Below are 27,959 nucleotides of genomic sequence, written 5' to 3' on the forward strand. Positions count from 1 at the left end.
CTCTGGCCTGCCTTCTCCTTGGGTCCTGTCTGCTCTCGCTCTGGCTCTGGCCTGCCTTCGCCCTTGCTCCGGCCTGTTCTCGTTCTGGCTCTGGCCTACCCTCGCCTTGGCTGCTGCCTTCTCTTGTTCTGGCTCCAGCCTGCCCTCGCCATGGCACCGGTCTGATGTCGCTCTTGCTCTGGCCTGCCTTCGCTCTGGCTCTGGCCTGCTCTCGCTCTTGCTTTGGCCTGCCCTCGTCTTAGTTCAGGCCTGCTCACGCTCTGGCTCTGGCCTGCCCTCGCCTTGGCTCCGGCCTGCCCTCACCGCGGCTCCGGCCTGCTGTCGCTCTGGCTCTGGCATGCCCTCGCCTTGGCTCTGGCCTGCTCTCGGTCTGGCTCTGGCATGACCTCGCCTTGAATCCAGACTGCCCTCACTGTGGCTCCGGCCTGCTATCGCTTTGGCTCCGGCCTGCCCTCACCCTGGCTATGGCCTGCTCTCTCTCTGGCACCGCCCTGCCCTCGCCTTGGCTCTGGCCTGCTCTCGCGCTGGCTCTGGCATGACCTCGCCTTGGCTCCAGAATGTCCTCACCCTGCCTCCGGCCTGCTCACGCTTTGGCTCCGGCCTGCCCTCGCCCTGGCACAGGCCTAATATCAATCTGGCTCTGGCCTGCTTTCGGCTTGGCTCCGGCCTGCTCTCTCTTTGGCTCTGGCCTGCCTTCGTCCTTGCTCCGGCCAGTTATCGCTCTGGCTCCGGCCTGCCCTCGCTCTGGCTCCAGCCTGCCCTCACCCTGGCTCCGGCCTGCTTTCGCTCAGGCTGTGGCCTGCCCTCACCCTGGCTCTAGCCTGCTTTCGCTCTCACTCTGGCCTCCCCTCGCCTTGGCTCTGACCTGCTATCGCTCTGCCTCTGGCCTGCCTTCGCCTTAGCACCGGCCTGCTCTCGATTTTGCTCCGTCCTGCCCTCGCCCTGGCTCCGGCCTAATATTACTCTGGCTCTGGCCTGCCTTCGCTCTGCCTCCGGCCTGCTCTCGCTCTGGCTCTGGCCTGCCTACACCCTTGCTCCTGCCTGCTCTCGCTCTAGCATGACCTCGCCTTGGCTCCAGAATGTCCTCACCCTGCCTCCGGCCTGCTCTCGCTTTGGCTCCGGCCTGCCCTCGCCCTGGCTCAGGCCTAATATCAATCTGGCTCTGGCCTGCTTTCGCCTTGGCACGGCCTGCTCTCTCTCTGGCTCTGGCCTGCCTTCGTCCTTGCTCCGGCCAGTTATCGCTCTGGCTCCGGCCTGCCCTCGCTCTGGCTCCAGCCTGCCCTCACCCTGGCTCCAGCCTGCTTTCGCTCAGGCTGTGGCCTGCCCTCACCCTGGCTCTAGCCTGCTTTCGCTCTCACTCTGGCCTGCCCTCGCCTTGGCTCCGACCTGCTATCGCTCTGCCTCTGGCCTGCCTTCGCCTTAGCACCGGCCTGCTCTCGCTTTTGCTCCGTCCTGCCCTCGCCCTGGCTCCGGCCTAATATTACTCTGGCTCTGGCCTGCCTTCGCTCTGCCTCCGGCCTGCTCTCGCTCTGGCTCTGGCCTGACTACACCCTTGCTCCTGCCTGCTGTCGCTCTAGCTCCGGTCTGCCCTCGCCTTTTCTCCGGCCTGCGCTCGCCCTGGTTCCTGCCTGCTCTCGCTCTGGCTCCGGTCTCCTCTTGCTCTGGCTCCGGCCTGCTCTCACTCTGAATCTGGCATGCCCTTGCCTTGGTTCCGGCCTGCTCACGCTCGGGCTCTTGCCTGCCCTCGCCTTGACTCCGGTCTTCTCTCGCTCTGGCCTGCCCTAAACTTGGCTATGACCTACTCTCGTTCTGGCCCTGGCTACGGCCTGCTCTAGCTCTGGCTCTGGCCTGCTCTCGCTCTGGCCTGCCCTTGCCTTGGCTATGACCTGCTATAGCTCTGGCTCCGGCCTGCTCTCGCTTCAGCTCCGGCCTGCCCTCGCCCTGGCCTAATATCACTCTGGCTCTGGCTTGCCTTCGCCTTGGCTCTGGCCTGCTTTCATTCTTGCTCTGACCTGCCTTCGTTCATGCTCCGGCCTGCTCTTGCTCTGGCTCCGGCCTGCCCTCGCCTTAGCTCCGGCCTGCTCTCGCTCTGGCTCTGGCCTGCCCTCGCCTTGGCTAAAGCCTGCTCTCGCTCTGGCCTGCCCTCGCTCTGACTCTGGCCTGCCCTCACCCTGGCTCCGGCCTGCTCTGGCTATGGCCTGCCTCGCCTTGGCCTCGGCCTGCTCTCGCCCTGGCTCCGGCCTGCTCTCGTCTTGGTTCCTGCCTGCTCTCGCTCTGGCTCTGGCCTGCCCTCGCCTTGGCTCCGGCCTCCTCTCGCCCTGGCTCCGGCCTGCCATCGCCTTGGCTCCGGGCCTGCTCTCGCTCTGGCTTCGGCCGGCCCTCGACCTGGCTCTGGCCTGCTCTCGCCCAGGCTCAGGCCTGCTCTCGCTCTAGCATCGGACTGCCCTCACCCTGGCTCCGGCCTGCCATCGCTTTGGCTCAGGCCTGCCCTCGCCTTGGCTTCGGCCTGCTCTCGAGAGCCCTGGCTCCGACCTGCTCTCGCTCTGGCTCTAGCCTACCCTCGCCCTGGCTCCGGCATACTCTCGCTCTGGCCTGCTCTTGCTCTGGCTCTGGCCTCGCCCTGGCTCCGGCCTGCTCTCGCCCTGGCTCCGGCATGCTCTGGCTCTAGCCTGCCCTCGCCTAGGCTCCAGTCTGCTTTCGCTCTGGCTCTGTCCTGCCCTCGCCCTGGCTCCGGCCTGCTCTCTCTCTGGCTCTGGCCTTCCCTCGCCTTGGTTCCGGCCTGTCTTGCTCTGGCCTGCCCTCGCCTTGGTTCCGGCCTGCTATCGGTCTGGCTTTGGCCTGCCTCCGCCTTGACTCCGGCCTGCTCTTGTTTTGGCTCCGGCCTAATATCACTCTGGCTCTTGCCTGACTTCGCCTTGGCTCCGGCCTGCTCTCGCTCTGGCTCCGACCTGCCCTCGCCTTGGCTCCGGCCTGCTCTTGCTCTGGCTCTGGCATACCCTCGCCTTGGCTCCGGTCTGCTCTCGCTCTGGCCTGCCCTCGCCTTGGCTACGACCTACTCTCACTTTGACCTGTCCTTGCCTTGGCTCCGGCCTGCTATAGCTCTGGATCTGGCCTGCCCACGCCCTGGCTCTGGCCTGCTCTCGCTCTGGCCTGCCCTCGCCTTGCCTCCGTACTGCTCTCACTCTGGCCTGCCCTTATCTTGCCTACGGCATCCTCTTGCTCTGGCTCCGTCCTTCCCGAACGCCCTGGCTCTGGCCTGCTCTCGCTCTGGCTCTAGCCTGCCCTTGCCTTGGCTCCGGCCTGCTCTCGCTCTGGCTCTGTAATGCCCTCGCCTTGGCTCCGGCTTACTCTGACTCTGGCTCTGGTATACCCTCGCCCTGGCTCTGTCCTGCCCTCACCTTGGCACCGGCTTGCTCTGGCTGTTGCCTGCCCTCTACTTGGCTCCGACCTGCTCTCGCTCTGGCTCTGGTCTGTCCTCCCCTTGGCTCCGGCCTGCTCTTGCCCAGTCTCCGGTCTGTTCTCGTACTGTCTCCGGCCTGCTCTCGCTCTGGCTCTGGCCTTCCCTCCCTCGCCTTGGCTCGAGCCTGCTCTTGCTCCGGCTCCGGCCTGTTCTCGCTCTGGCCTGCTATAGCTCTGGCTAAGGCCTGCCTTCGCCTTGGCTCCGGCCTGCCCTCGCCCTGGCTCCGGCCTAATATCACTCTGTCTCTGGCTTGCCTTCGCCTTGGCTCCGGCCTGCTTTCACTCTTGCTCTGGCCTGCCTTCGTTCTTGCTCCGGCCTGCTCTTGCTCTGGCTCCGGCCTGCCCTCGCCTTGGCTCTGTCCTGCTCTGGCTCTGGCTCTGGCCTGCCCTCGCCTTGCCAACGGCCTGCTCTCACTCTGGCCTGCCCTTACCTTGCCTAGGGCGTCCTCTTGCTCTGGCTCCGTCCTGCCCGAACGCCCTGGCTCTGGCCTGCTCTCGCTCTGGCTCTAGCCTGCCCTTGCCTTGGCTCCGGCCTGCTCTCGCTCTTGCTCCGTCCTGCCCTCGCCTTGGCTCCGGCCTACTCTCGCTCTGGCTCTGGCATGCCCTCGCTCTGGCTCTGGACTGCCCTTGCCTTGGTTCCGGCCTGCTCTGACTCAGGCTCTGGTCTACCCTCGCCCTGGCTCTGGCCTGCCCTCGCCTTGGCACCGGCTTGCTCTGGCTGTTGCCTGCCCTCTCCTTGGCTCCGACCTGCTCTCGCTCTGGCCTGTCCTCCCCTTGGCTCCGGCCTGCTCTTGCCCAGTCTCCGGCCTGCTCTCGTACTGTCTCCGGCCTGCTCTCGCTCTGGCACTGGCCTTCACTCCCACGCCTTGGCTCCAGCCTGCTCTTGCTCTGGCTCCGGCCTGCTCTCTCTCTGGCCTGCCCTTGCCTTGGCTCCGGCCTGCTATAGCTCTGGCTAAGGCCTGCCTTCGCCTTGGCTCCGGCCTGCCCTCGCCCTGGCTCCGGACTAATATCACTCTGTCCCTGGCTTGCCTTCGCCTTGGCTCCGGCCTGCTTTCACTCTTGCTCTGGCCTGCCTTCGTTCTTGCTCCGGCCTGCTCTTGCTCTGGCTCCGGCCTGCCCTCGTCTTGGCTCTGGCCTGCTATCGCTCTGGCTCTGGCCTGCCCTCGCCTTGGCTTCGGCCTGCTCTTGCCCAGTCTCCGGCCTGCTCTCGTACTGTCTCCGGCCTGCTCTCGCTCTGGCCCTGGCCTTCACTCCCTCGCCTTGGCTCCAGCCTGCTCTTGCTCCGGCTCCGGCCTGCTCTCGCTCTGGACTGCCCTTGCCTTGGCTCCGGCCTGCTATATCTCTGGCTAAGGCCTGCCTTTGCCTTGGCTCCGGCCTGCCCTCGCCCTGGCTCCGGCCTAATATCACTCTGTCTCTGGCTTGCCTTCGCCTTGGCTCCGGCCTGCTTTCACTCTTGCTCTGGCCTGCCTTCGTTCTTGCTCCGGCCTGCTCTTGCTCTGGCTCCGGCCTGCCCTTGCCTTGGCTCTTGCCTGCTCTCGCTCTGGCTCTGGCCTGCCCTCGCCTTGGCTCCGGCCTGCTCTCGCTCTGGCCTGCCCTCTCCTAGGCTCCGGCCTGCTCTCTCTCTCTGTCCTGCCCTCGCCTTGGCTCCGGCCTGCTATCGCTCTGGCTCTGACCTGCCCACGCCCTTGCTCTGGCCTGCTCTCGCTCTGGACTGTCCTCGCCTTGGCACAAGCCAGATATCGCTCTGGCTCCGTCCTGCCCTCGCCCTAGCTCCGGCCTGCTCTTGCTCTGCCTCTGGCCTTCCCTCACCTTGCATCCGGCCTGCTCTCGCTCTGGCCTGCCCTTGCCTTGCCTACGGCCTCCTCTTGCTCTGGCTCTGTCCTGCCCTCGCCCTGGCTCTGGCCTGCTCTCGCTCTGGCTCTAGCCTGCCCTTGCCTTGTCTCCGGCCTGCTCTCGCCTTGGCTTCTGCCTGCTCTCGAGAGTCCTGGCTCCGACCTGCTCTCGCTCTGGCTCTGGCCTGCCCTCGCCTTGGCTCCGGCCTTCTCTCGCTTTGGATCTGGCCTGCCCTAGCCTTGGCTCTGACCTACTCTCACTCTGGCTCTGGCCTGCCCTCGCACAGGCTCCGGCCTGCTCTGTCTCTGGCTCTGGCCTGCTCTTGCTCTGGCTCTGTCCTGCCCTCGCCTTGGCTCCGGCCTGCTCTCGCTCTGACTGTGGCCTGCCCTCGCCCTGGCTCTGGCCTGCTCAGGTACTGGCCTGACCTCGCCTGGGACTCGGCATGCGCTCGCCCTGGCTCCGCCCTGCACTTGTCCTGGCTCCGGCCTGCTCTCGCCCTGGCTCTGGCCTGCTCTTGCTCTGGCTTTGGCCTGCCCTCGCCCTAGCTCCGGCCTGCCCTTGCTCTGGCTCCGGCCACCCCTCACATTTGCACCGGCCAGTTTTCGCTCTGGCTCTGGCCTGCCCTCACCTTGGCTCCGGCCTGCCCTCGCTCTGGCTCCGGCCTGCCCTCGCCCTGGCTCCGGCCTGCTCTCGCTTTGGCTCCGGACTGTTCTCGCTTTGGCTCCGTAACGCCCTCGCCCTGGCTTCGGCCTTCTATCGCTCTGGTTTCGGCCTGCTCTCTCTATGGCTCCGGCCTGCCCTCACTATGGCCTGTCTTTGCCTTGCCTATGGCCAGCTCTAGCTCTGACTCTGGCCTGCCTTTGCCTTGGCTCCGGCCTGCTCTCCCTCTGGCTCTGGCCTGCTCTCGCTCTGGTTCTGGTCTGCCTTCGACTTAGCTCTGGCCTCCTCTCGCTCTGGCTCTAGCCTGCTCTCGCTCTGGTTCTGGCCTGCTCTTCCCTTGGCTACGGCCTGCTTTCACTCTGGCCTGCCCTCGCTTTAGCTCCGGCCCGCTATTGCTTAGGCTAAGACCTGCCTTCGCCTTGGCTCCTGCCTGCTCTAGCTCTGGCTCCGGCCTACCCTCGCCCAGACTCCGGCCTGCTCTCTTTGGCTCCGGCCTGCCCACTCCCTGGCTCCGGCCAAATATCACTCTGGCTCTGGCCTGCCTTCTCCTTAGGTCCGGTCTGCTCTCGCTCTGGCTCTGGCCTGCCTTCGCCCTTGCTCCTGTTCTCGTTCTGGCTCTGGCCAACCCTCGCCTTGGCTCCGGCCTTCTCTTGTTCTGGCTCCAGCCTGCCCTCGCCCTGGCTCCGGTCTGCTGTCGCTCTTGCTCTGGCCTGCCCTCGCTCTGGCTCTGGCCTGCTCTCGCTCTGGCTCTGGCCTGTTACATAGTTTGTAAAGCCGAATAAAGACTTGCGTCCATCAAGTTCGACCTGTTAGGTCTGTAATTGCTAAAGTTGATCCAGAGGAGGGCAAAAACCCCAAATGATTTGGCCAATCCACCTGAGGAAAAATTCCCTCCCGACTCTGAAACCAGCAGTCAGAATAAATCCCTGTATCAACCTACTATTTTATTCTATTTTTAAGTATATGCAGAAATCTGCCTGGTATCTAGAAAAGCATCCAGTCCCCGCTTGAACTGGTTTAGTGAATCTGACATTACCGTCTCCTCACTCAGTGAATTCCATATTCTCACTGCTCTTACCGTAAAGAACCCCTTCCTATGCTGGTGCTGAAACCTTTTCTCTTCCAGTCTTAGTGAATGCCCTCTTGTTACCGTAATATCCCTCCTTTTGAACAAATCCCGGGCAAGGTCTCTATACTGTCCCCTAACATATTTGTACACATTTATTATGTCCCCCCTCAACCTTCTCTTTTCCAGGCTGAATAGTCCTAGTCTTGCCAACCTCTCTGGGTATTGCAGTCCCTCCATTCCCTTTATTAATTTTGTTGCCCTCCTTTGTACCTTTTCAAGCTCATTTATATCCTTTCTATATATTGGGGCCCATAACTGAGCACAGTATTCCAAGTGTGGTCTGACCAGTGCTTTGTACAGTGGAAGAACAATGTTCTCATCCTTTGCAGCTATACCTCTTCTGATACATCCCATTACCCTGTTTGCCCTTACAGCAGCGGCCTGACTTTGGGCACTCCAATTTAGTTTGCTATCAATCAAGATGCCCAAGTCCTTCTCCATCTCTGAATTCCCCAATGATTTCCCATTCAGTGAGTACTGGTGACTTCCATTTTTCCTTCCCATATGTATGACCTTACATTTCTCCTCGTTAAACCTCATTTGCCATTTAATGCTCCACCTACCCAGCTTATCCAAATCCCTCTGTAGGTCTTCACTATCCTCTTTTGTATTAATTGTTTTACATAACTTTGTGTCATCTGCAAATATTGACATTTTACTATTTATCCCGTTGACTATGTCGTTAATAAAGATATTAAATAACATTGGGCCTAGTACAGACCCCTGTGGTACCCCACTAGTGACGCTTACCCAATCTCGCCTTAGTTCAGTCCTGCTCATGCTCTGGCTCTGGCCTGCCCTCGCTCTGGCTCCGGCCTACTCTCGCCCTGGCTCCAGCCTGCTATCGCTTTGGCTCCGGCCTCCTATCGCTTTGGCTCTGGCCTGCCCTCACACTTACTCCGGCCTGCTGTCGCGCTGGCTCTGGCCTGCCCTCGTCTTGGCTCTGGCCTGCTCTCACGCTGGCTCTGGCATGACCTCGCCTTGGCTCCAGACTGCCCTCACCCTGGCTCCGGCCTGCTCTCGCCTTGGCTCCGGCCTGCTCTCTCTCTGGCTCTGGCCTGCCTTCGTCCTTGCTCCGGCCAGTTATCGCTCTGGCTCCGGCCTGCCCTCGCTCTGGCTCCGGCCTGCCCTCACCCTGGCTCCGGCCTGCTTTCACTCAGGCTGTGGCCTGCCCTCACCCTCTCTCTATCCTGCTTTCGCTCTCACACTGGCCTGCCCACACCTTGGCTCCGACCTGCTATCGCTCTGCCTTTGGCCTGCCTTCGCCTTAGCACCGGCCTGCTCTCGCTTTTGCTCCGTCCTGCCCTCGCCCTGGCTCCGGCCTAATATCACTCTGGCTCTGGCCTGCCTTCGCTCTGCCTCCGGCCTGCTCTCGCTCTGGCTCTGGCCTGCCTACAAACTTGCTCCTGCCTGCTCTCGCTCTAGGTCCGGTCTGCGCTCGCCCTGGTTCCTGCCTGCTCTCGCTCTGGCTCCGGTCTCCTCTCGCTCTGGCTCCGGCCTGCTCTCACTCTGAATCTGGCATGCCCTTGCCTTGGTTCCGGCCTGCTCACGCTCCGGCTCTTGCCTGCCCTCGCCTTGGCTCCGGTCTTCTCTCGCTCTGGCCTGCCCTAAACTTGTCTATGACCTACTCTCGCTCTGGCCCAGGCTCCGGCCTGCTCTAGCTCTGGCTCTGGCCTGCACTCGCTGTGGCCTGCCCTTGCCTTGGCTATGGCCTGCTATAGCTCTGGCTAAGGCCTGCCTTCGCCTTGGCTCCGGCCTGCTCTCGCTTTAGCTCCGGCCTGCCCTCGCCCTGGCTCCGGCCTAATATCACTCTGGCTCTGGCTTGCCTTCGCCTTGGCTCTGGCCTGCTTTCATTCTTGCTCTTTCCTGCCTTCGTTCATGCTCCGGCCTGCCCTCGCCTTGGCTCCGGCCTGCCCTCGCCTTGGCTCCGGCCTGCTCTCGCCCTGGCTCCGGCCTGCCCTCGTCTTGGTTCCTGCCTGCTCTCGCCCTGGCTCTGGCCTGCTCTCGTTCTGGCTCTAGCCTGCCCTTGACTTGGCTCCGGCCTGCTCTCGCTCTGGCTCTGTCCTGCCCTCGCCTTGGCTCCGGCCTACTCTCGCTCTGGCTCTGGCATGCCCTCGCTCTGGCTCTGGCCTGCCCTTGCCTTGGTTCCGGCCTGCTCTGACTCTGGCTCTGGTATACCCTCGCCCTGGCTCTGGCCTGCCCTCGCCTTTGCACCGGCTTGCTCTCGCTGTTGCCTGCCCTCTACTTGGCTCCGACCTGCTCTCGCTCTGGCTCTGGTCTGTCCTCCCCTTGGCTCCGGCCTGCTCTTGCCCAGTCTCCGGTCTGCTCTCGTACTGTCTCCGGCCTGCTCTTGCTCCGGCTCCGGCCTGTTCTCGCTCTGGCCTGCCCTTGCCTTGGCTCCGGCCTGCTATAGCTCTGGCTAAGGCCTGCCTTCGCCTTGGCTCCGACCTGCCCTCGCCCTGGCTCCGGCCTAATATCACTCTGTCTCTGGCTTGAATTCGCCTTCGCTCCGGCCTGCTTTCACTCTTGCTCTGGCCTGCCTTCGTTCTTGCTCCGGCCTGCTCTTGCTCTGGCTCTGGCCTGCCCTCGCCTTGGCTCTGGCCAGCTTTCGCTCTGGCTCTGGCCTGCCCTCACCTTGGCTATGGCCTGCCCTAGCTCTTGCTCCAGCCTGCCCTCGCCCTGGCTCCGGCCTGCTCTCGCTTTGGCTCCGTAATGACCTCGCCCTGGCTCTGGCCTTCTATCGCTCTGGTTTCGGCCTGCTCTCGCTATGGCTCCGGCCTGCCCTCACTATGGCCTGTCTTTGCCTTGCCTATGGCCTGCTCTTGCTCTGGCTCTGGCCTGCCTCTGCCTTGGCTCTGGCCTGCTCTCCCTCTGGCTCTGGCCTGCTCTCGCTTGGGTTCTGGTCTGCCTTCGCCTTGCCTCTGGCCTCCTCTCGCTCTGGTTCTGGCCTGCTCTCGCTCTGGTTCTTGCCTGCTCTTGCCTTGGCTACGGCCTGATTTCGCTCTGGCCTGCCCTCGCCTTTGCTCCGGCCCGCTATCGCTTAGGCTAAGGCCTGCATTCACCTTGGCTCCTGCCTGCTCTAGCTCTGGCTCCGGCCTACCCTCGCCCTGGCTCCGGCCTGCTCTCTCTTTGGCTCCGGCGTAATATCACTCTGCCTCTGGCCTGCCTTCTCCTTGGGTCCTGTCTGCTCTCGCTCTGGCTCTGGCCTGCCTTCGCCCTTGCTCCGGCCTGTTCTCGTTTTGGCTCTGGCCTACCCTCGCCTTGGCTCCTGCCTTCTCTTGTTCTGGCTACAGCCTGCCCTCGCCATGGCACCGGTCTGATGTCGCTCTTGCTCTGGCCTGCCTTTGCTTTGGCTCTGGCCTGCTCTCGCTCTTGCTCTGGCCTGCCCTCGTCTTAGTTCAGGCCTGCTCACGCTCTGGCTCTGGCCTGCCCTCGCCTTGGCTCCGGCCTGCCCTCACCGCGGCTCCGGCCTGCTGTCGCTCTGGCTCTGGCATGCCCTCGCCTTGGCTCTGGCCTGCTCTTGGTCTGGCTCTGGCATGACCTCGCCTTGAATCCAGACTGCCCTCACTGTGGCTCCGGCCTGCTATCGCTTTGGCTACGGCCTGCCCTCACCCTGGCTATGGCCTGCTCTCGCTCTGGCACCGCCCTGCCCTCGCCTTGGCTCTGGCCTGCTCTCGCTCTGGACTGCCCTCGCCTTGGCACAAGCCAGCTATCGCTCTGGCTCCATCCTGCCCTCGCTCTAGCTCTAGCCTGCTCTTGCTCTGCCTCTGGCCTTCCCTCACCTTGCATCCGGCCTGCTCTCGCTCTGGCCTGCCCTTGCCTTGCCTACGGCCTCCTCTTGCTCTGGCTCTGACCTGCCCTCGCCCTGGCTCTGGCCTGCTCTCGCTCTGGCTCTAGCCTGCCCTTGCCTTGTCTCCGGCCTGCTCTCGCCTTGGCTTCTGCCTGCTCTCGAGAGTCCTGGCTCCGACCTGCTCTCGCTCTGGCTCTGGCCTGCCCTAGCCTTGGTTCCGGCCTTCTCTCGCTCTGGATCTGGCCTGCCCTAGCCTTGGCTCTGACCTACTCTCACTCTGGCTCTGGCCTGCCCTCGCACAGGCTCCGGCCTGCTCTGTCTCTGGCTCTGGCCTGCTCTCGCTCTGGCTCTGTCCTGCCCTCGCCTTGGCTCCGGCCTGCTCTCGCTCTGACTGTGGCCTGCCCTCGCCCTGGCTCTGGCCTGCTCAGGTACTAGCCTGACCTCGCCTGGGACTCGGCATGCGCTCGCCCTGGCTCCGCCCTGCACTTGTCCTGGCTCCGGCCTGCTCTCGCCCTGACTCTGGCCTGCTCTTGCTCTGGCTTCGGCCTGCCCTCGCCCTGGCTCCGGCCTGCCCTTGCTCTGGCTCCGGCCAGCCCTCGCCTTTGCACCGGCCAGCTTTCGCTCTGCCTCTGGCCTGCCCTCACCTTGGCTCCGGCCTGCCCTCGCTCTGGCTCCGGCCTGCCCTCGCCCTGGCTCCGGCCTGCTCTCGCTTTGGCTCTGGACTGTTCTCGCTTTGGCTCCGTAATGCCCTCGCGCTGGCTCCGGCCTTTTATCGCTCTGGTTTCGGCCTGCTCTCGCTATGGCTCCGGCCTGCTCTCACTATGGCCTGTCTTTGCCTTGCCTATGGCCAGCTCTCGCTCTGACTCTGGCCTGCCTTTGCCTTGGCTCCGGCCTGCTCTCCCTCTGGCTCTGGCCTGCTCTCGCTCTGGTTCTGGTCTGCCTTCGACTTAGCTCTGGCCTCCTCTCGCTCTGGCTCTAGCCTGCTCTCACTCTGGTTCTGGTCTGCTCTTCCCTTGGCTACGGCCTGCTTTCGCTCTGGCCTGCCCTCGCCTTAGCTCCGGCCCGCTATCGCTTAGGCTAAGACCTGCCTTCGCCTTGGCTCCTGCCTGCTCTAGCTCTGGCTCCGGCCTACCCTCGCCCAGACTCCGGCCTGCTCTCTCTTTGGCTCCGGCCTGCCCACTCCCTGGCTCCGGCCAAATATCACTCTGGCTCTGGCCTGCCTTCTCCTTGGGTCCGGTCTGCTCTCGTTCTGGCTCTGGCCTGCCTTCACCCTTGCTCCGGCCTTCTCTTGTTCTGGCTCCAGCCTGCCCTCGCCCTGGCTCCGGTCTGCTGTCGCTCTTGCTCTGGCCTGCCCTCGCTCTGGCTCTGGCCTGCTCTCGCTCTGGCTCTGGCCTGCACTCGCCTTAGTTCAGTCCTGCTCATGCTCTGGCCTGCCCTCGCCCTGGCTCCAGCCTGCTATCGCTTTGGCTCCGGACTCCTATCGCTTTGGCTCTGGCCTGCCCTCAGACTTACTCCGGCCTGCTGTCGCTCTGGCTCTGGCCTGCCCTCGCCTTGGCTCTGGCCTGCTCTCACGCTGGCTCTGGCATGACCTCGCCTTGGCTCCAGACTGCCCTCACCCTGGCTCCGGCCGGCTCTCGCCTTGGCTCCGGCCAGCTCTCTCTCTGGCTCTGGCCTGCCCTCACCCTCGCTCTAGCCTGCTTTCGCTCTGGCTCTGGCCTGCCCTCGCCTTGGCACCGGCTTGCTCTCACTCTGGCCTGCCTTCGCCTTGGCTCCGGCCTGCTATCGCTCAGCCTCTGGCCAGACTTCGCCTTAGCACCGACCTTCTCTCGCTTTTGCTCCGTCCTGCCCTCGCCCTGGCTCTGGCCTAATATCACTCTGGCTCTGGCCTGCCTTCGCTCTGCCTACGGCCTGCTCTCGCTCTGGCTCTGCCCTGCCTACACCCTTGCTCATGCCTGCTCTCGCTCTGGCTCCAGTCTGCCCTCGCCTTGGCTCCAGCCTGCGCTCGCACTGGCTACTGCCTGCTCTCGTTCTGGCTCCGGTCTCCTCTCGCTCTGGCTCCGGCCTGCTTTTACTCTGAATCTGGCATGCCCTTGCCTTGGTTCCGGCCTGCTCACGCTCTGGCTCTGGCCTGCCCTCGCCTTGTCTCCGGCCTTCTCTCGCTCTGGCTCTGGCCTGCCCTAAACTTGGCTATGACCTACTCTTGCTCTAGCCCTGGCACCGGCTTGCTCTAGCTCTGGCTCTGGCCTGCTCTCTCTCTGGCTCTGGCCTGCCCTCACCTTGGCTCAGGCCTGCTCTCGCTCTGACTCTGACCTGCCCTCACCCTGGCTCCGGCCTGCTCTGGCTCTGGCCTGCCCTCGCCTTGGCCTCAGCGTGCTCTCGCCCTGGCTCCGACCTGCCCTCGTCCTGACTCCGGCCTGCTCTCGCTCTGGCCTGCCCTCGCCTTGGCTCCGTCCTGCTCTGTCCCTGGCTCCGGCCTGCTCTCGCACTGGCTTCGGCCGGCCCTCGACCTGGCTCTGGCCTGCTCTCGCCAAGGCTCCGGCCGGCTCTCGCTCTAGCTCCGGACTGCCCTCGCCCTGGCTCCGGCCTGCCATCGCTTTGGCTCAGGCCTGCCCTCGCCTTGGCTTCGGCCTGCTCTCGAGAGCCCTGGCTCTGACCTGCTCTGGCTCTGGCCTGCCCTCACCCTGGCTCCGGCATACTCTCGCTCTCGCTCTCGCTCTGGCCTCGCCCTGGCTTCGGCCTGCTCTCGCCCTGGCTCCGGCATGCTCTGGCTCTGGCCTGCCCTCGCCTAGGCTCCAGTCTGCTTTCGCTCTGGCTCTGTCCTGCCCTCGCCCTGGCTCCGGCCTGCTCTCTCTCTGGCTCTGGCCTTTCCTCGCCTTGGTTCCGGCCTGTCACGCTCTGTCCTGCCCTCGCCTTGACTCCGGCCTGCTCTCGTTTTGGCTCCATCCTGCCGTCTCACTGGCTCCGGCCTAATATTACTCTGGCTCTTGCCTGACTTCGCTTAGGCTCCAGTCTGCTTTCACTCTGGCTCTGTCCTGCCCTCGCCCTGGCTCCGGCCTGCTCTCTCTCTGGCTCTGGCATGACCTCGCCTTGGCTCCGGTCTGCTCTCGCCTTGGCTCCAGCCTGCTATCGCTCTGGATCTGGCCTGCACACGACCTGGCTCTGGCCTGCTCTCGCTCTGGCTCTGGCCTGCCCTCGCCTTGCCTCCGGCCTGCTCTCTCTCTGGCTGCCCTTACCTTGCCTACGGCCTCCTCTTGCTCTGGCTCCGTCCTGCCCGAACGCCCTGGCTCTGGCCTGCTCTCGCTCTTGCTCTTGCCTGACCTTGCCGTTGCTCCGGACTGCTCTCGCTCTGGCTCCGTCCTGCCCTCGCCTTGGCTCCAGCTTACTCTCGCACTGGCTCTGGCCTGCCCTCGCTCTGGCTCAGGCCTGCCTTTGCCTTCGTTCCAGCCTGATCTGACTCTGGCTCTGGCCTACCCTCGCCCTGGCTCCAGCCAGATCTCTCTCTGGCTCTGGCCTGCCTTCGTCCTTGCTCCGGCCAATTATCGCTCTGGCTCCGGCCTGCCCTCGCCTTGGCTCCGGCCTGCTCTTGCCCTGGCTCCGGCCTGCCCTCGCCCTGGCTCCGGCCTGCTGTCGCTCTGGCTCTGGCCTGCCCTCGCCCTGGCTCTAGCCTGCTTTCGCTCTGGCTCTGGCCTGCCCTCGCCTTGGCACCGGCTTGCTCTCGCTCTGGCCTGCCCTCACCTTGGCTCTGGCCTGCTATCCCTCTTCCTCTAGCCTGCCTTCACCTTGGCACGGGCCTGCTCTCGCTTTTGCTCCGTCCTGCCCTCGCCCTGGCTCTGGCCTAACATCACTCTGGCTCTAGCCTGCCTTCGCTCTGCCTCCGTCCTGCTCTCGCTCTGGCCTGCCTACACCCTGGCTCCAAACTGCTCTGGCTCTGGCCTGCCCTCGCCCTGGCTCCGGCATACTCTCGCTCTGGCTCTGGCCTGCTCTCGCTCTGGCTCTGGCCTCGCCCTGGCTCCGGCCTGCTCTCGCCCTGGTTCCTGCCTGCCCTTGCCCTGGATCCGGGCTGCTCTCGTTCTGGATCTGGCCTGCTCTCGCTCTGGCTCTGGCCAGCCCTCGTCTTGGCTCCTGCCTGCTCTCCCGTTGACTCTGGCCTGCCCTCGCCTTGGCTCCGGCATGCTCTGGCTCTGGCCTGCCCTCACCTAGGCTCCAGTCTGCTTTCGCTCTGGCTCTGTCCTGCCCTCACCCTGGCTCCGGCCTGCTCTCTCTCTGGCTCTGGCCTTCCCTCGACTTGGCTCCGGCCTGTCTCGCGCTGGCCTGCCCTCGCCTTGGCTCCGGCCTGCTATTGCTCTGGCTATGGCCTGCCTCCGCCTTGACTCCGGCCTGCTCTCGTTTTAGCTCCGTCCTGCCCTTGCCCTGGCTCCGGCCTAATATCACTCTGGCTCTTGCCTGACTTCGCCCTTGCTCCGGCCAGCTCTCGCTCTGGCTCTGGCCTGCCCTCGCCTTGGCTCCGGCCGGCTCTCGCTCTGTCTCTGGCATGCCCTCGTCTTGGCTCCGGCCTGCTCTCGCTCTGTCTCTGGCATGCCCTCGTCTTGGCTCCGGTCAGCTCTCGCTCTGGCCTGCCCTCGCCTTTGTTCCGGCCTGCTCTCACTTGGACCTGCCCTCGCCTTGGCTCCGTCCTGATATCGCTCTGGATTTGGCCTGCCCACGCCCAGGCTCTGGCCTGCTCTCGCTCTGGCCTGCCCTCGCCTTGCCTCCGGCCAGCTCTCGCTCTGGCCTGCCCTTAACTTGCCTACGGCCTCATCTTGCTCTGGCTCCATCCTGCCCGAATGCCCTGGCTCTGGCCTGCTCTTGCTCTGGCTCTTGCCTGCCCTTGCCTTGGCTCCGGCCTGCTCTCGCTCTGGCTCCGTCCTGCCCTCGCCCTGGCTCCTGCCTACTCTCGCTTTGGCTCTGGCCTGCCCTTGCCTTGGTTCCGGCCTGCTCTGACTCTGGCTCTGGCCTACCCTCGCCCTGGCTCCGTCCTGCTCTCGCTCTGGACTGTCCTCCCCTTGGCTCCGGCCTGCTGTTGCCCAGACTCCGGCCTGCTCTGGTACTGTCTCTGGACTTCCCTCCCTCGCCTTGGCTCCAGCCTGCTCCCGCTCTGACTCTGGCCTGCCCTCGCCTTGGCTCCGGCCTGCTCTTGCTCTTGACTGCCCTCGCACTGGCTCTGGCCTGCTCTCGCTTTGGCTCCTACCTGCTCTCGATCTGGCTCTGGCCTGCCCTCGCTTTGGCTCCGGCCTGCTCTCTTCCTGGCTCCTACCTGCTCTCGCTCTGGCTCTGGCCTGCCCTCGCCCTGGCTCCGGCCTGCTCTCTCCCTTGCTCCTACCTGCTCTCGCTCTGGCTCTGGTCTGTCCTCCACTTGGCTCCGTCCTACTCTTGCACTGGCTCCGGCCTGCTCTCTCCCTTGCTCCTACCTGCTCTCGCTCTGGCTCTGGTCTGTCCTCCACTTGGCTCCGTCCTGCTCTTGCACTGGCTCCGGCCTACTCTCCCTCAAGCTCAGGACTGTACTCGCCCTGGCTCCGGCCTGCCATTGCTCTGGCTCCCGCCTGCCCTCGCCTTGGCTTTGGCCTGCTCTCGAGTTTCCTGGCTCCGACCTGCTCTCGCTCTGGGTCTGGCCTGCCCTCGCTCTGGCTCCGTCCTGCTCTCGCTTTGGCTCCGGCCTGCCCTCGCCCTGGCTCCGGCCTAATATCACTCTGGCTCTGGCCTGCCTTCGCCTTGGGTCCGGCCTGCTCTCGCTCTGGCTCTGGCCTGCCTTCGCCCTTGCTCCGGCCTGTTCTCGCTCTGACTCCAGCCTGCCCTCACCTTGGCTCCGGCCTGCTCTCGCTCTGGCTCCGGCCTGCCCTCGCCCTGGCTCCAGTCTGCTGTTGCTCTGGCTCTGGCCTGCCCTCGCCCTGGCCTGCTCTCGCTCTAGCTCTGGCCAGCCCTTGTCTTAGCTCTGGTTCGCTCTCGCTCTGGTTCTGGCTTGCCTTCGCATTGGCTCCGGCCTGCTCTCGCCCTGGCTCCGGCATGCTCTCGCCCTGGCTCCGGCCTGCTGTTGCTCTGTCTTTGGCCAGCCCTCTCCCTGGCTCTTGCCTGCTCTAGCTCTGGCTCTTCCCTGCCCTCGCCTTGGCTCCGGCCTGCCCTCGCCTTTGCTCCAGCCTGCCCTCGACCTGGCTCCGGCCTGCTCTCGCTTTGGTTCCAGCCTGCCCTCGCCCTGGCTCCGGCCTAATATCACTCTGGCTCTGGCCTGCCTTCGACTTGGCCCGGCCTGCTCTTTCTCTGGCTCTGGCCTGCCTTCGCCCTTGCTCCGTCCTGTTCTCGCTCTCGCTTCGGCCTGCCCTCGCCTTGGCTCAGGCCTGCTCTTGCTCTGGCTCCGGCCTGCCCTCGCCCTGGTTCTAGCCTGCTCTCGCTCTGGCTCTGGCCTGCCCTCGCCTTGCCACCGGCCTGCTCTCACTCTGGCCTGCCCTCGCATTGGCTCCGGCCTGCTATCGCTCTGGCCTGCCTTTGCTCCCGCCTGCTCTCGCTTTGGCTCCGTCCTGACCTCGCCCTGGCTCCGACCTAATATAACTCTGGCTCTGGCCTGCCTTTGCCTTGGCTCTGCCCTGCTCTCGCTCTGGCTCTACCCTGCCTTGGTCCTTCCTCCGGCCTGTTATCACTGTGGCTCCAGCCTGCCCTCGCCTTGGCTCCGGCCTGCGCTCGCACTGGCTCCTGCCTGCTCTTGCTCTGGCTCCAGCCTCCTCTCGCTCTGACTCTGGCCTGCTCTCAATCTGAATCTGGCATGCCCTCGCCTTGGCTCCGGCCTGCTCACGCTCTGGCTCTGGCCTGCCCTCGCCTTGGCTCCGGCCTAATCTCGCTCTGGCTCTGGCCTGCCCTTGCCTTGGCTCCGGACTGCTCACGCTCTGTCTCTGGCCTGCCCTCGCTATGGCTCTAGCCTGACCTCGCTCTGGCTTCTGCTTGCTCTCTCTCTGGCTCTGGCCTGCCCTTGCCCTGGCTTCAGCCTGCTCTCTCTGGCTGTGGCCTACCCTTGCCTTGACTCTGCCTGCTATTTCTCTGACCTGCCCTCGTCTTGACTCCGGCCTGCTCTTGCTTTGGTTCTGGCCTGCCTTCGCATTGGCTCCGGCCTCTCGCCCTGGCTCCGATCTGCTCTCGCTCTGGCTCTGACTTGCCCTCGCTATGGCTCCGAACTGCTCTCGCTCTAGCTCTGGCCTGCTCTGTGTAACATGCCTGGTGGCGTTCTTGCATAGTGCTCCATCCCCCACTATGCAAGATCGCAAACTTGATCATCAGTCCAGTCTGCTAGCCTGCTTCTTGTAGCTGTTGCGGGCACACCCTTTATGCGTCCTCAGCCTATTGCTGTCAGTAACTGGATATTTAAACCAGCTCCACTCTGGAGCTGATGCCTGAGCATTTCCTTCCTTCAGAGTGCTTCTTGCCTCTGAAGTGCCAGGTCCTGTCTGAATTATCTCCTAGCCTGTTGTCTGTCCGCCTTCCTGGAGGCTGTATTTCCAGGCCAGTCTGAACACGCTCCTAGCCTGTTCGTCCCGCCTTGTAGGGGCCGCATACCTAGACCCGCTCCTGTATCTCGCTGCAGTGTCTGATCTTTTCTGAACACTCTCCTAGCCTGTTACCTGTCTTTCTCTATGTCCGTCCCTTCCCTTTTCCTACATTGTCTAAACCTGCACCTAACTCCTACTCGCTGTCTCTGTACTTCTGTTTGAGTTTTGTGTCCACTCGCTACTTCTTAGCAAGAACCTTGTGGGTATCTGGTTCAGCTTGCCCTTTTCCCTTCCTCTGTTTCTTACTGTATTTTCCAGTCGGTTCCATGTGAACAGAGCCCTGTCCTCTCTGTCTTGTCCACCGCACTTGCGGTTTCTCTCTGCTCTGACTTGCCCACCGCTCCGGCGGTTTCTCTCGGCTCTGACTTGCTCATCGCTCCTGGGGTTCCTTCCTGCTCTGCCTTGCTCACCGCTCCGGCGGTTCTTCTCTGCTCTGCCTTGTCCACCGCACCTGGGGTTTAGTTCTGTTCTGCTTTGCTCACCGCTCCAGGCGGTCTCGCTCTGCTCTGCCTCTGCTCACCGCTCCAGGCGGTCTTGCTCTGCTCTGCCTTTGCTCAACGCTCCAGGTGGTCTCGCTCTGCTCTGCCTTTGATCACCGCTCCAGGCGGTCTCGCTCTGCTCTGCCTTTGATCACCGCTCCAGGCGGTCTCGCTCTGCTCTGCCTTTGATCACCGCTCCAGGCGGTCTCGCTCTGCTCTGCCTTTGCTCACTGCTCCAGGTGGTCTCGCTCTGCCTTTGCTCACCGCTCCAGGCAGTCTCGCTCTGCTCTGCCTTTGCTCACCGCTCCAGACGGCCTCACTCTGCTCTGCCTTTGCTTACCGCTCCAGGCGGCCTTGCTCTGCTCTGCCTTTGCTCACCGCTCCAGGAGGTCTCGCTCTGCTCTGCCTTTGCTCACCGCTCCAGGTGGTCTCGTCCTGCTCTGCTCTTGCTCACCGCTCCTGGCGGTCTCACCCTGCTTTGCTCTTGCTCACCGCTCCGGCGGTCTCGCCCTGCTCTGCTCTTGCTCACCGCTCTGGAGGCCTCGCTCTGCTCTGCTTGCCTACCGCATCTGCGGTTCTGCTCCTGAGTCTCTGTCTGTATTGGACCTTATCCCGTCTGTGCTCCAACCTGCTAGTGCCTCCCTGTATGCACTCCAGCCATGCTTGCCAGTACCCCTTGCCTGCATACCAGTCGTGCTTACCAGCTCCCGACTGCCTGCATACCAGTCGTGCCTGCCTATACCCACCAGTCAGTGTGCCAGCCCAACCTGCCAGTTCCTGTATTCCCCGGTGTGGGTCAACAGCCGTGTCCGGGGTGTGACCTGGAGTAGCACCTGGTTCCTCTGCTCGGTTCCTCCCTGTTGCACAGGCGTCGTTAGCCGTCGTGCGACCTTGGTCGGATCGGGCAGATACTTAGTTACACCCCTCCAGGCACTCTCCGGTTCATGGTCCAGTGGGATCACTAAACATGCACACGCCAGTCAGTCCGACTGACTGGCATGTGCATAACACTCTGGCTCTGGCCTGCCCTCGCCTTTGCTTCGGCCTGCTATCGCTCTGGCCTGCCCTTGCCTTGGCTCCGACTTGCTCTCGTTCTGGCATGCCCACGCCTTGGCTCCGGCCTGCTCTCGCCTTGGCTCCGGCTTGCCCTCGCCTAGGCTCCTGCCTGCTCTCGCTCTGGCTCTGGCCTGCTTTAGCTCTGGATCTAGCCAGGCCTTGCCTTGCTTCCGGCCTTCTCTAGCTATGGCTCTGGATTACCCCCGCCTTTGCTCCGGCCGGCCTGCCCTTGCCCTGGCTGCGGCCTGCCCTAGCTCTGGCTCTGGCCAGCTCTTGCCTTGGCTCCCGCCTGCTCTCGCCATGGTTCCGGCCTGCCCTCGTCCTGACTCCGGCCTGCTCTCGCTCTTGTTCCGGCCTGCCCTCGCCCTGACTCCGGACTGCTCTCGCTCCTTCTCCAGCCTGCCCTCGCCCTGGCTCCGACCTGCTCTCGCTCTGACTCTGGCCAGCCCTAACTCTAGCTTCGGGCTGCTCTCTCTCTGGCTCTGGCCTGCCCTTGCCCTGGCTTCGGCCTGCTCTCTCTGGCTCTAGCCTGTCCTTGCCTTGTCTCCTGCCTGCTATTGCTCTGACCTGCCATCGTCTTGACTCCAGCCTGCTCTTGCTTTGGTTCTGGTCTGCCTTCGCATTGGCTCAGGCCAGCTTTTGCTCAGGCCTGCTCTCGCTCTGGCTCTCGCCTGCCCTTGCTTTGTCTCTGGAATGCTCTCGCTCTGGCTCTGGCCTGCCCTCGCCTTGGCTCCGGCCAGCTCTCGCTCTGGCTCTGGCCTGCCCTGGCTCTACCTCTGGCCTGCCCTCGCTTTGGCTCCGGCCTGCCCTCGTATTGGCTGCGGCCTACTCTCGCTCTAGCACCAGACAGCCCTCGCCCTGGCTCCGGCCTGCCCTCGCCCTGGCTCCTGCCAGCTCTCGCTCTGGCTCCGGCCTGCTCTCGCTCTGGCCTGCTCTCGCTCTGGCTCTGGCCTGCTCTCGCTCTGGCTCTTGCATGCCCTCCTCGCCTTGGATCCGGTCTGCTCTCGCTCTGGTTCTGGCCTGCTTTCGCCTTGGCTCCGGACTGCTCTGGCTCTGGCTCTGGCCTACTCTCGCTCTGGCTCTGGACTGCCCTCGCCTTGGACCCGGCTTGCTCTCACTCGGGCTCTTGCCTGCCCTCGCCTTGGCTCTAACCTGCTCTCGCTCTGGCCTGCCCTCCCATGCACTCCGGCCTGCTCTTGCCTTGGCTTCGGCCTGTCCTCGCCCTGGCTCCTGCCAGCTCTCGCTCTGGCTCCGGCCTGCTCTCGCTCTGGCTCTGGCCTGCTCTCGCTCTGGCTCTGGCCTGCTCTCGCTCTCGCTCTGGCCTGCTCTCGCTCTGGATCTGGCCAGCCCTTGCCTTGCTTCCGGCATTCTCTCGTTATGGCTTTGGATTATTACCCTCGCCTTTGCTCCGGCCGGCCTGCCTTTGCACTAGCTCCGGCCTGCCCTTACTCTGGCTCTGGCCAGCCCTCGCCTTGGCTCCCGCCTTCTCTCTCCCTGGTTCCGTCCTGACCTCGTCCTGGCTCCTTCCTGCTCTCGCTCTGGCTCTGGCCAACCCTCGCCTTGGCTCCAGCCGGCTCTCGCCTTGGCTCTGGCCTGCTCTCGCTCTTGCTCCGGCCTGCCCTCGCCCTGGCTCCGGACTACCATCGCTCTGGCTCTGGCCTGCCTTCGCCCTGGCCGTCTGGCCTCCTCTCGCCCTGGCTCCTACCTGCGCTCGCTCTGGCTCTGGCCTGCATCGCCCTGGCTCCGGCCTGCTCTCGCTTTGGCTCCCGCCTGCTCTCGCTATACCTCCGGACTGCCATCTCCCTGGCTTCGGCCTGCCATCGCCTTGGCTCCGGCCTGCTCTCGCCCTGGTTCCGACCTTCTCTCGCTCTGGCCTGCCCTCACCCTGGCTCTGGCCTGCTCTCTCTCTGGCTCTGGCCTGCCCTCGTTCTGGCTCTGGCCTGCTATCGCGCTGTTTCCAGCCTACCCTTGCTTTGTGGCTTCGGCCTTCTCTCGCTCTGGCTCTGGCCTGCCCTTGCCTTGGCTCTGGCCTACTCTCGCTCTGGTTCTGGCCTGCCCTCGCCCTGGCTCCAGCCTGCTCTCTCTCTGGCTGTGGCCTGCTCTCGCTCTGGCTCTGGCATGCCCTCCTCGCCTTGGATCCGGTCTGCTCTCGCTCTGGTTCTGGTCTGCCTTCGCCTTGGCTCCGGACTGCTCTGGCTCTGGCCTACTCTCGCTCAGGCTCTGGACTGCCCTCGCCTTGGACCCGGCCTGCTCTCACTCTGGCTCTTGCCTGCCCTCGCCTTGGCTCTGACCTGCTCTCGCTCTGGCCTGCCATACCATTGGCTCCGGCCTGCTCTTGCCTTGGCTCCGGCCTGTCCTAGCCCTGGCTCCTGCCAGCTCTCGCTCTGGCTCCAGCCTTCTCTCGCTCTGGCTCTGGCCTGCCCTTGCCTTGGCTCTGGCCTACTCTCGCTCTGGTTCTGGCCTGCCATCGCTCTGGCTCCAGCCCGCTCTCTCTCTGGCTGTGGCCTGCTCTCACTCTGGCTCTTGCATGCCCTCCTCGCCTTGGATCCGGTCTGCTCTCGCTCTGGTTCTGGCCTGCTTTCGCTCTGGCTCTGGCCTACTCTCGCTCAGGCTCTGGACTGCCCTCGCCTTGGACCCGGCTTGCTCTCACTCAGGCTCTTGCCTGCCCTCGCCTTGGCTCTAACCTGCTCTCGCTCTGGCCTGCCCTCCTATGCACTCCGGCCTGCTCTTGCCTTGCCTTCGGCCTGTCCTCGCCCTGGCTCCTGCCAGCTCTCGCTCTGGCTCCGGCCTGCTCTCGCTCTGGCTCTGGCCTGCTCTCGCTCTGGCTCTGGCCTGCTCTCGCTCTGGATCTGGCCAGCCCTTGCCTTGCTTCCGGCATTCTCTCGTTATGGCTCTGGATTATTACCCTCGCCTTTGCTCCGGCCGGCCTGCCTTTGCACTGGCACCGGCCTGCCCTTACTCTGGCTCTGGCCAGCCCTCGCCTTGGCTCCCGCCTTCTCTCGCCCAGGTTCCGTCCTGACCTCGTCCTGGCTCCGGCCTGCTCTCGCTCTAGCTCTGGCCAACCCAACACTTGGCTCCAGCCTGCTCTCGCCTTGGCTCCGGCCTGCTCTCGCTCTTGCTCCGGCCTGCCCTCGCCCGGGCTCCGGACTACCATCGCTCTGGCCTGCCTTCGCCCTGGCCGTCTGGCCTCCTCTCGCCCTGGCTCCTACCTGCTCTCGCTCTGGCTCTGGCCTGCCTCGCCCTGGCTCCGGCCTGCTCTCGCTTTGGCTCCCGCCTGCTCTCGCTATACCTCCGGACTGCCATCTCCCTGGCTCCGGCCTGCCATCGCCTTGGCTCCGGCCTGCTCTCGCCCTGGTTCCAACCTTCTTCTCTCGCTCTGGCCTGCCCTCGCCCTGGATCTGGCCTGCTCTCTCTCTGGCTCTGGCCTGTCCTCGCCCTGGCTCAGGCCTACTCTCGCTCTGGCTCTGGCCTGCTATCGCGCTGTTTCCAGCCTACCCTTGCTTTGTGGCTCCGGCCTTCTCTCGCTCTGGCTCTGGCCTGCCCTTGCCTTGGCTCTGGCCTACTCTCGTTCTGGTTCTGGCCTGCCCTCGCCCTGGTTCCAGCCTGCTCTCTCTCTGGCTGTGGCCTGCTCTCGCTCTGGATCTGGCATGCCCTCCTCGCCTTGGATCCGGTCTGCTCTCGTTCTGGTTCTGGCCTGCCTTTGCCTTGGCTCCGGACTGCTCTGGCTCTGGCCTACTCTCGCTCAGGCTCTGGACTGCCCTCGCCTTGGACCCGGCCTACTCTCACTCTGGCTCTTGCCTGCCCTCGCCTTGGCTCTGACCTGCTCTCGCTCTGGCCTGCCATCCCATTGGCTCCGGCCTGCTCTTGCCTTGGCTCCGGCCTGTCCTAGCCCTGGCTCCTGCCAGCTCTCGCTCTGGCTCCAGCCTGCTCTCGCTCTGGCTCCGGCATGCTCTCACTCTGGCTCTGGCCTGCCCTTGCCCTGGCTTCGGCCTGCTCTCTCTGGCTCTAGCCTGTCCTTGCCTTGGCTCCTGCCTGCTATTGCTCTGACCTGCCCTCGTCTTGACTCCAGCCTGCTCTTCCTTTGGTTCTGGCCTGCTTTCGCATTGGCTCAGGCCAGCTTTTGCTCAGGCCTGCTCTCGCTCTGGATCTCGCCTGCCCTAGCCTTGTCTCTGGAATGCTCTCGCTCAGGCTCTGGACTGCCCTCGCCTTGGACCCGGCTTGCTCTCACTTAGGCTCTTGCCTGCCCTCGCCTTGGCTCTAACCTGCTCTCGCTCTGGTCTACCCTCCCATGCACTCCGGCCTGCTCTTGCTTTGGCTTCGGCCTGTCCTCGCCCTGGCTCCTGCCAGCTCTCGCTCTGGCTCCGGCCTGCTCTCGCTCTGGCTATGGACTGCTCTCGCTCTGGATCTGGCCAGCCCTTGCCTTGCTTCCGGCATTCTCTCGTTATGGCTCTGGATTATTACCCTCGCCTTTGCTCCGGCCGGCCTGCCTTTGCACTGGCTCCGGCCTGCCCTTACTCTGGCTCTGGCCAGCCCTCGCCTTGGCTCCCGCCTTCTCTCGCCCAGGTTCCGTCCTGACCTCGTCCTGGCTCCGGCCTGCTCTCGCTCTGGCTCTGGCCAACCCACGACTTGGCTCCAGCCTGCTCTCGCCTTGGCTCCGGCCTGCTCTCGCTCTTGCTCCGGCCTGCCCTCGCCCGGGCTCCGGACTACCATCGCTCTGGCCTGCCTTCGCCCTGGCCGTCTGGCCTCCTCTCGCCCTGGCTCCTACCTGCTCTCGCTCTGGCTCTGGCCTGCCTCGCCCTGGCTCCGGCCTGCTCTCGCTTTGGCTCCCGCCTGCTCTCGCTATACCTCCGGACTGCCATCTCCCTGGCTCCGGCCTGCCATCGCCTTGGCTCCGGCCTGCTCTCGCCCTGGTTCCAACCTTCTTCTCTCGCTCTGGCCTGCCCTCGCCCTGGATCTGGCCTGCTCTCTCTCTGGCTCTGGCCTGTCCTCGCCCTGGCTCAGGCCTACTCTCGCTCTGGCTCTGGCCTGCTATCGCACTGTTTCCAGCCTACCCTTGCTTTGTGGCTCCGGCCTTCTCTCGCTCTGGCTCTGGCCTGCCCTTGCCTTGGCTCTGGCCTACTCTCGTTCTGGTTCTGGCCTGCCCTCGCCCTGGTTCCAGCCTGCTCTCTCTCTGGCTGTGGCCTGCTCTCGCTCTGGATCTGGCATGCCCTCCTCGCCTTGGATCCGGTCTGCTCTCGTTCTGGTACTGGCCTGCCTTCGCCTTGGCTCCGGACTGCTCTGGCTCTGGCCTACTCTCGCTCAGGCTCTGGACTGCCCTCGCCTTGGACCAGGCCTACTCTCACTCTGGCTCTTGCCTGCCCTCGCCTTGGCTCTGACCTGCTCTCGCTCTGGCCTGCCATCCCATTGGCTCCGGCCTGCTCTTGCCTTGGCTCCAGCCTGTCCTAGCCCTGGCTCCTGCCAGCTCTCGCTCTGGCTCCAGCCTGCTCTCGCTCTGGCTCCGGCATGCTCTCACTCTGGCTCTGGCCTGCCCTTGCCCTGGCTTCGGCCTGCTCTCTCTGGCTCTAGCCTGTCCTTGCCTTGGCTCCTGCCTGCTATTGCTCTGACCTGCCCTCGTCTTGACTCCAGCCTGCTCTTCCTTTGGTTCTGGCCTGCTTTCGCATTGGCTCAGGCCAGCTTTTGCTCAGGCCTGCTCTCGCTCTGGATCTCGCCTGCCCTAGCCTTGTCTCTGGAATGCTCTCGCTCAGGCTCTGGACTGCCCTCGCCTTGGACCCGGCTTGCTCTCACTTAGGCTCTTGCCTGCCCTCTCCTTGGCTCTAACCTGCTCTCGCTCTGGCCTACCCTCCCATGCACTCCGGCCTGCTCTTGCTTTGGCTTCGGCCTGTCCTCGCCCTGGCTCCTGCCAGCTCTCGCTCTGGCTCCGGCCTGCTCTCGCTCTGGCTCTGGACTGCTCTCGCTCTGGATCTGGCCAGCCCTTGCCTTGCTTCCGGCATTCTCTCGTTATGGCTCTGGATTATTACCCTCGCCTTTGCTCCGGCCGGCCTGCCTTTGCACTGGCTCCGGCCTGCCCTTACTCTGGCTCTGGCCAGCCCTCGCCTTGGCTCCCGCCTTCTCTCGCCCTGGTTCCGTCCTGACCTCGTCCTGGCTCCGGCCTGCTCTCGCTCTGGCTCTGGCCAAGCCTCGCCTTGGCTCCAGCCTGCTCTCGCCTTAGCTCCGGCCTGCTCTCGCTCTTGCTCCGGCCTGCCCTCGCCCGGGCTCCGGACTACCATCGCTCTGGCTCTGGCCTGCCTTCGCCCTGGCCGTCTGGCCTCCTCTCGCCCTGGCTCCTAACTGCTCTCGCTCTGGCTCTGGCCTGCCTCGCCCTGGCTCCGGCCTGCTCTCGCTTTGGTTCCCGCCTGCTCTCGCTATACCTCCTGACTGCCTTCTCCCTGGCTCCGGCCTGCCATCGCCTTGGCTCCGGCCTGCTCTCACCCTGGTTCCGACTTTCTTCTCTCGCTCTGGCCTGCCCTCGCCCTGGCTCTGGCCTGCTCTCTCTCTGGCTCTGGCCTGCCCTCGCCCTGGCTCGGGCCTACTCTCGCTCTGGCTCTGGCCTGCTATCGCGCTGTTTCCAGCCTACCCTTGCTTTGTGGCTCCGGCCTTCTCTCGCTCTGGCTCTGGCCTGCCCTTGCCTTGGCTCTGGCCTACTCTCGCTCTGGTTCTGGCCTGCCCTCGCCCTGGCTCCAGCCTGCTCTCTCTCTGGCTGTGGCCTGCTCTCGCTCTGGCTCTGGCATGCCCTCCTCGCCTTGGATCCGGTCTTGTCTCGCTCTGGTTCTGGCCTGCCTTCACCTTGGCTCCGGACTGCTCTGGCTCTGGCCTACTCTCGCTCAGGCTCTGGACTGCCCTCGCCTTAGACCCGGCCTGCTCTCACTCTGGCTCTTGCCTGCCCTCGCCTTGGCTCTGACCTGCTCTCGCTCTGGCCTGCCATCCCATTGGCTCCGGCCTGCTCTTGCCTTGGCTCCGGCCTGTCCTAGCCCTGGCTCCTGCCAGCTCTCGCTCTGGCTCCAGCCTTCTCTCGCTCTGGCTCTGGCCTGCCCTTGCCCTGGCTTCGGCCTGCTCTCTCTGGCTCTAGCCTGTCCTTGCCTTGGCTCCTGCCTGCTATTGCTCTGACCTGCCCTCGTCTTGCATCCAGCCTGCTCTTGCTTTGGTTCTGGCCTGCCTTCGCATTGGCTCAGGCCAGCTTTTGCTCAGGCCTGCTCTCGCTCTGGCTCTCGCCTGCCCTAGCCTTGTCTCTGGAATGCTCTCGCTCTTGCTCTGGCCTGCCCTCGCCTTGGCTTCGGCCAGCTCTCGTTCTGGCTCTGGCCTGCCCTGGCTCTACCTCTGTCCTGCCACCGCTTTGGCTCCGGCCTGCCCTCGCATTGGCTGCGGCCTACTCTGGCTCTAGCACCAGACAGCCCTAGCCCTGGCTCCAGCCTGTCATCGCTCTGGCTCCGGCCTGTCCTCGCCCTAGCCGTCTGGCCTTCTCTCGCCCTGGCTCCTACCTGCTCTCGCTCTGGCTCTGGCCTGCCTCGCCCTGGCTCCGGCCTGCTCTCGCTTTGGCTCCCGCCTGCTCTCGCTATACCTCCGGACTGTCTTCTCCCTGGCTCCGGCCTGCCATCGCCTTGGCTCCGTCCTGCTCTTGCCCTGGTTCGGACCTTCTCTCGCTCTGGCCTGCACTCGCCCTGGCTCGTGCCTGCTCTCTCTCTTGCTCTGGCCTGCCCTCGACCTGGCTCTGGCCTACTCACGCTCTGGCTCTGGCCTGCTATCGCGCTGTTTCCAGCCTACCCTTGCTTTGTGGCTCCGGCCTTCAATCGCTCTGGCTCTGGCCTGCCCTTGCCTTGGCTCTGGCCTACTCTCGCTCTGGTTCTGGCCTGCCCTCGCCCTGGCTCCAGTCTGCTCTCTCTCTGGCTGTGGCCTGCTCTCGCTCTGGCTCTTGCATGCCCTCCTCGCCTTGGATCCGGTCTGCTCTCGCT

This window comes from Phyllobates terribilis, unplaced genomic scaffold (assembly GCF_046119375.1).
Source record: "Phyllobates terribilis strain yellow unplaced genomic scaffold, ASM4611937v1 Scaffold_9__5_contigs__length_417890890, whole genome shotgun sequence".
Classification (NCBI taxonomy): domain Eukaryota; kingdom Metazoa; phylum Chordata; class Amphibia; order Anura; family Dendrobatidae; genus Phyllobates; species Phyllobates terribilis.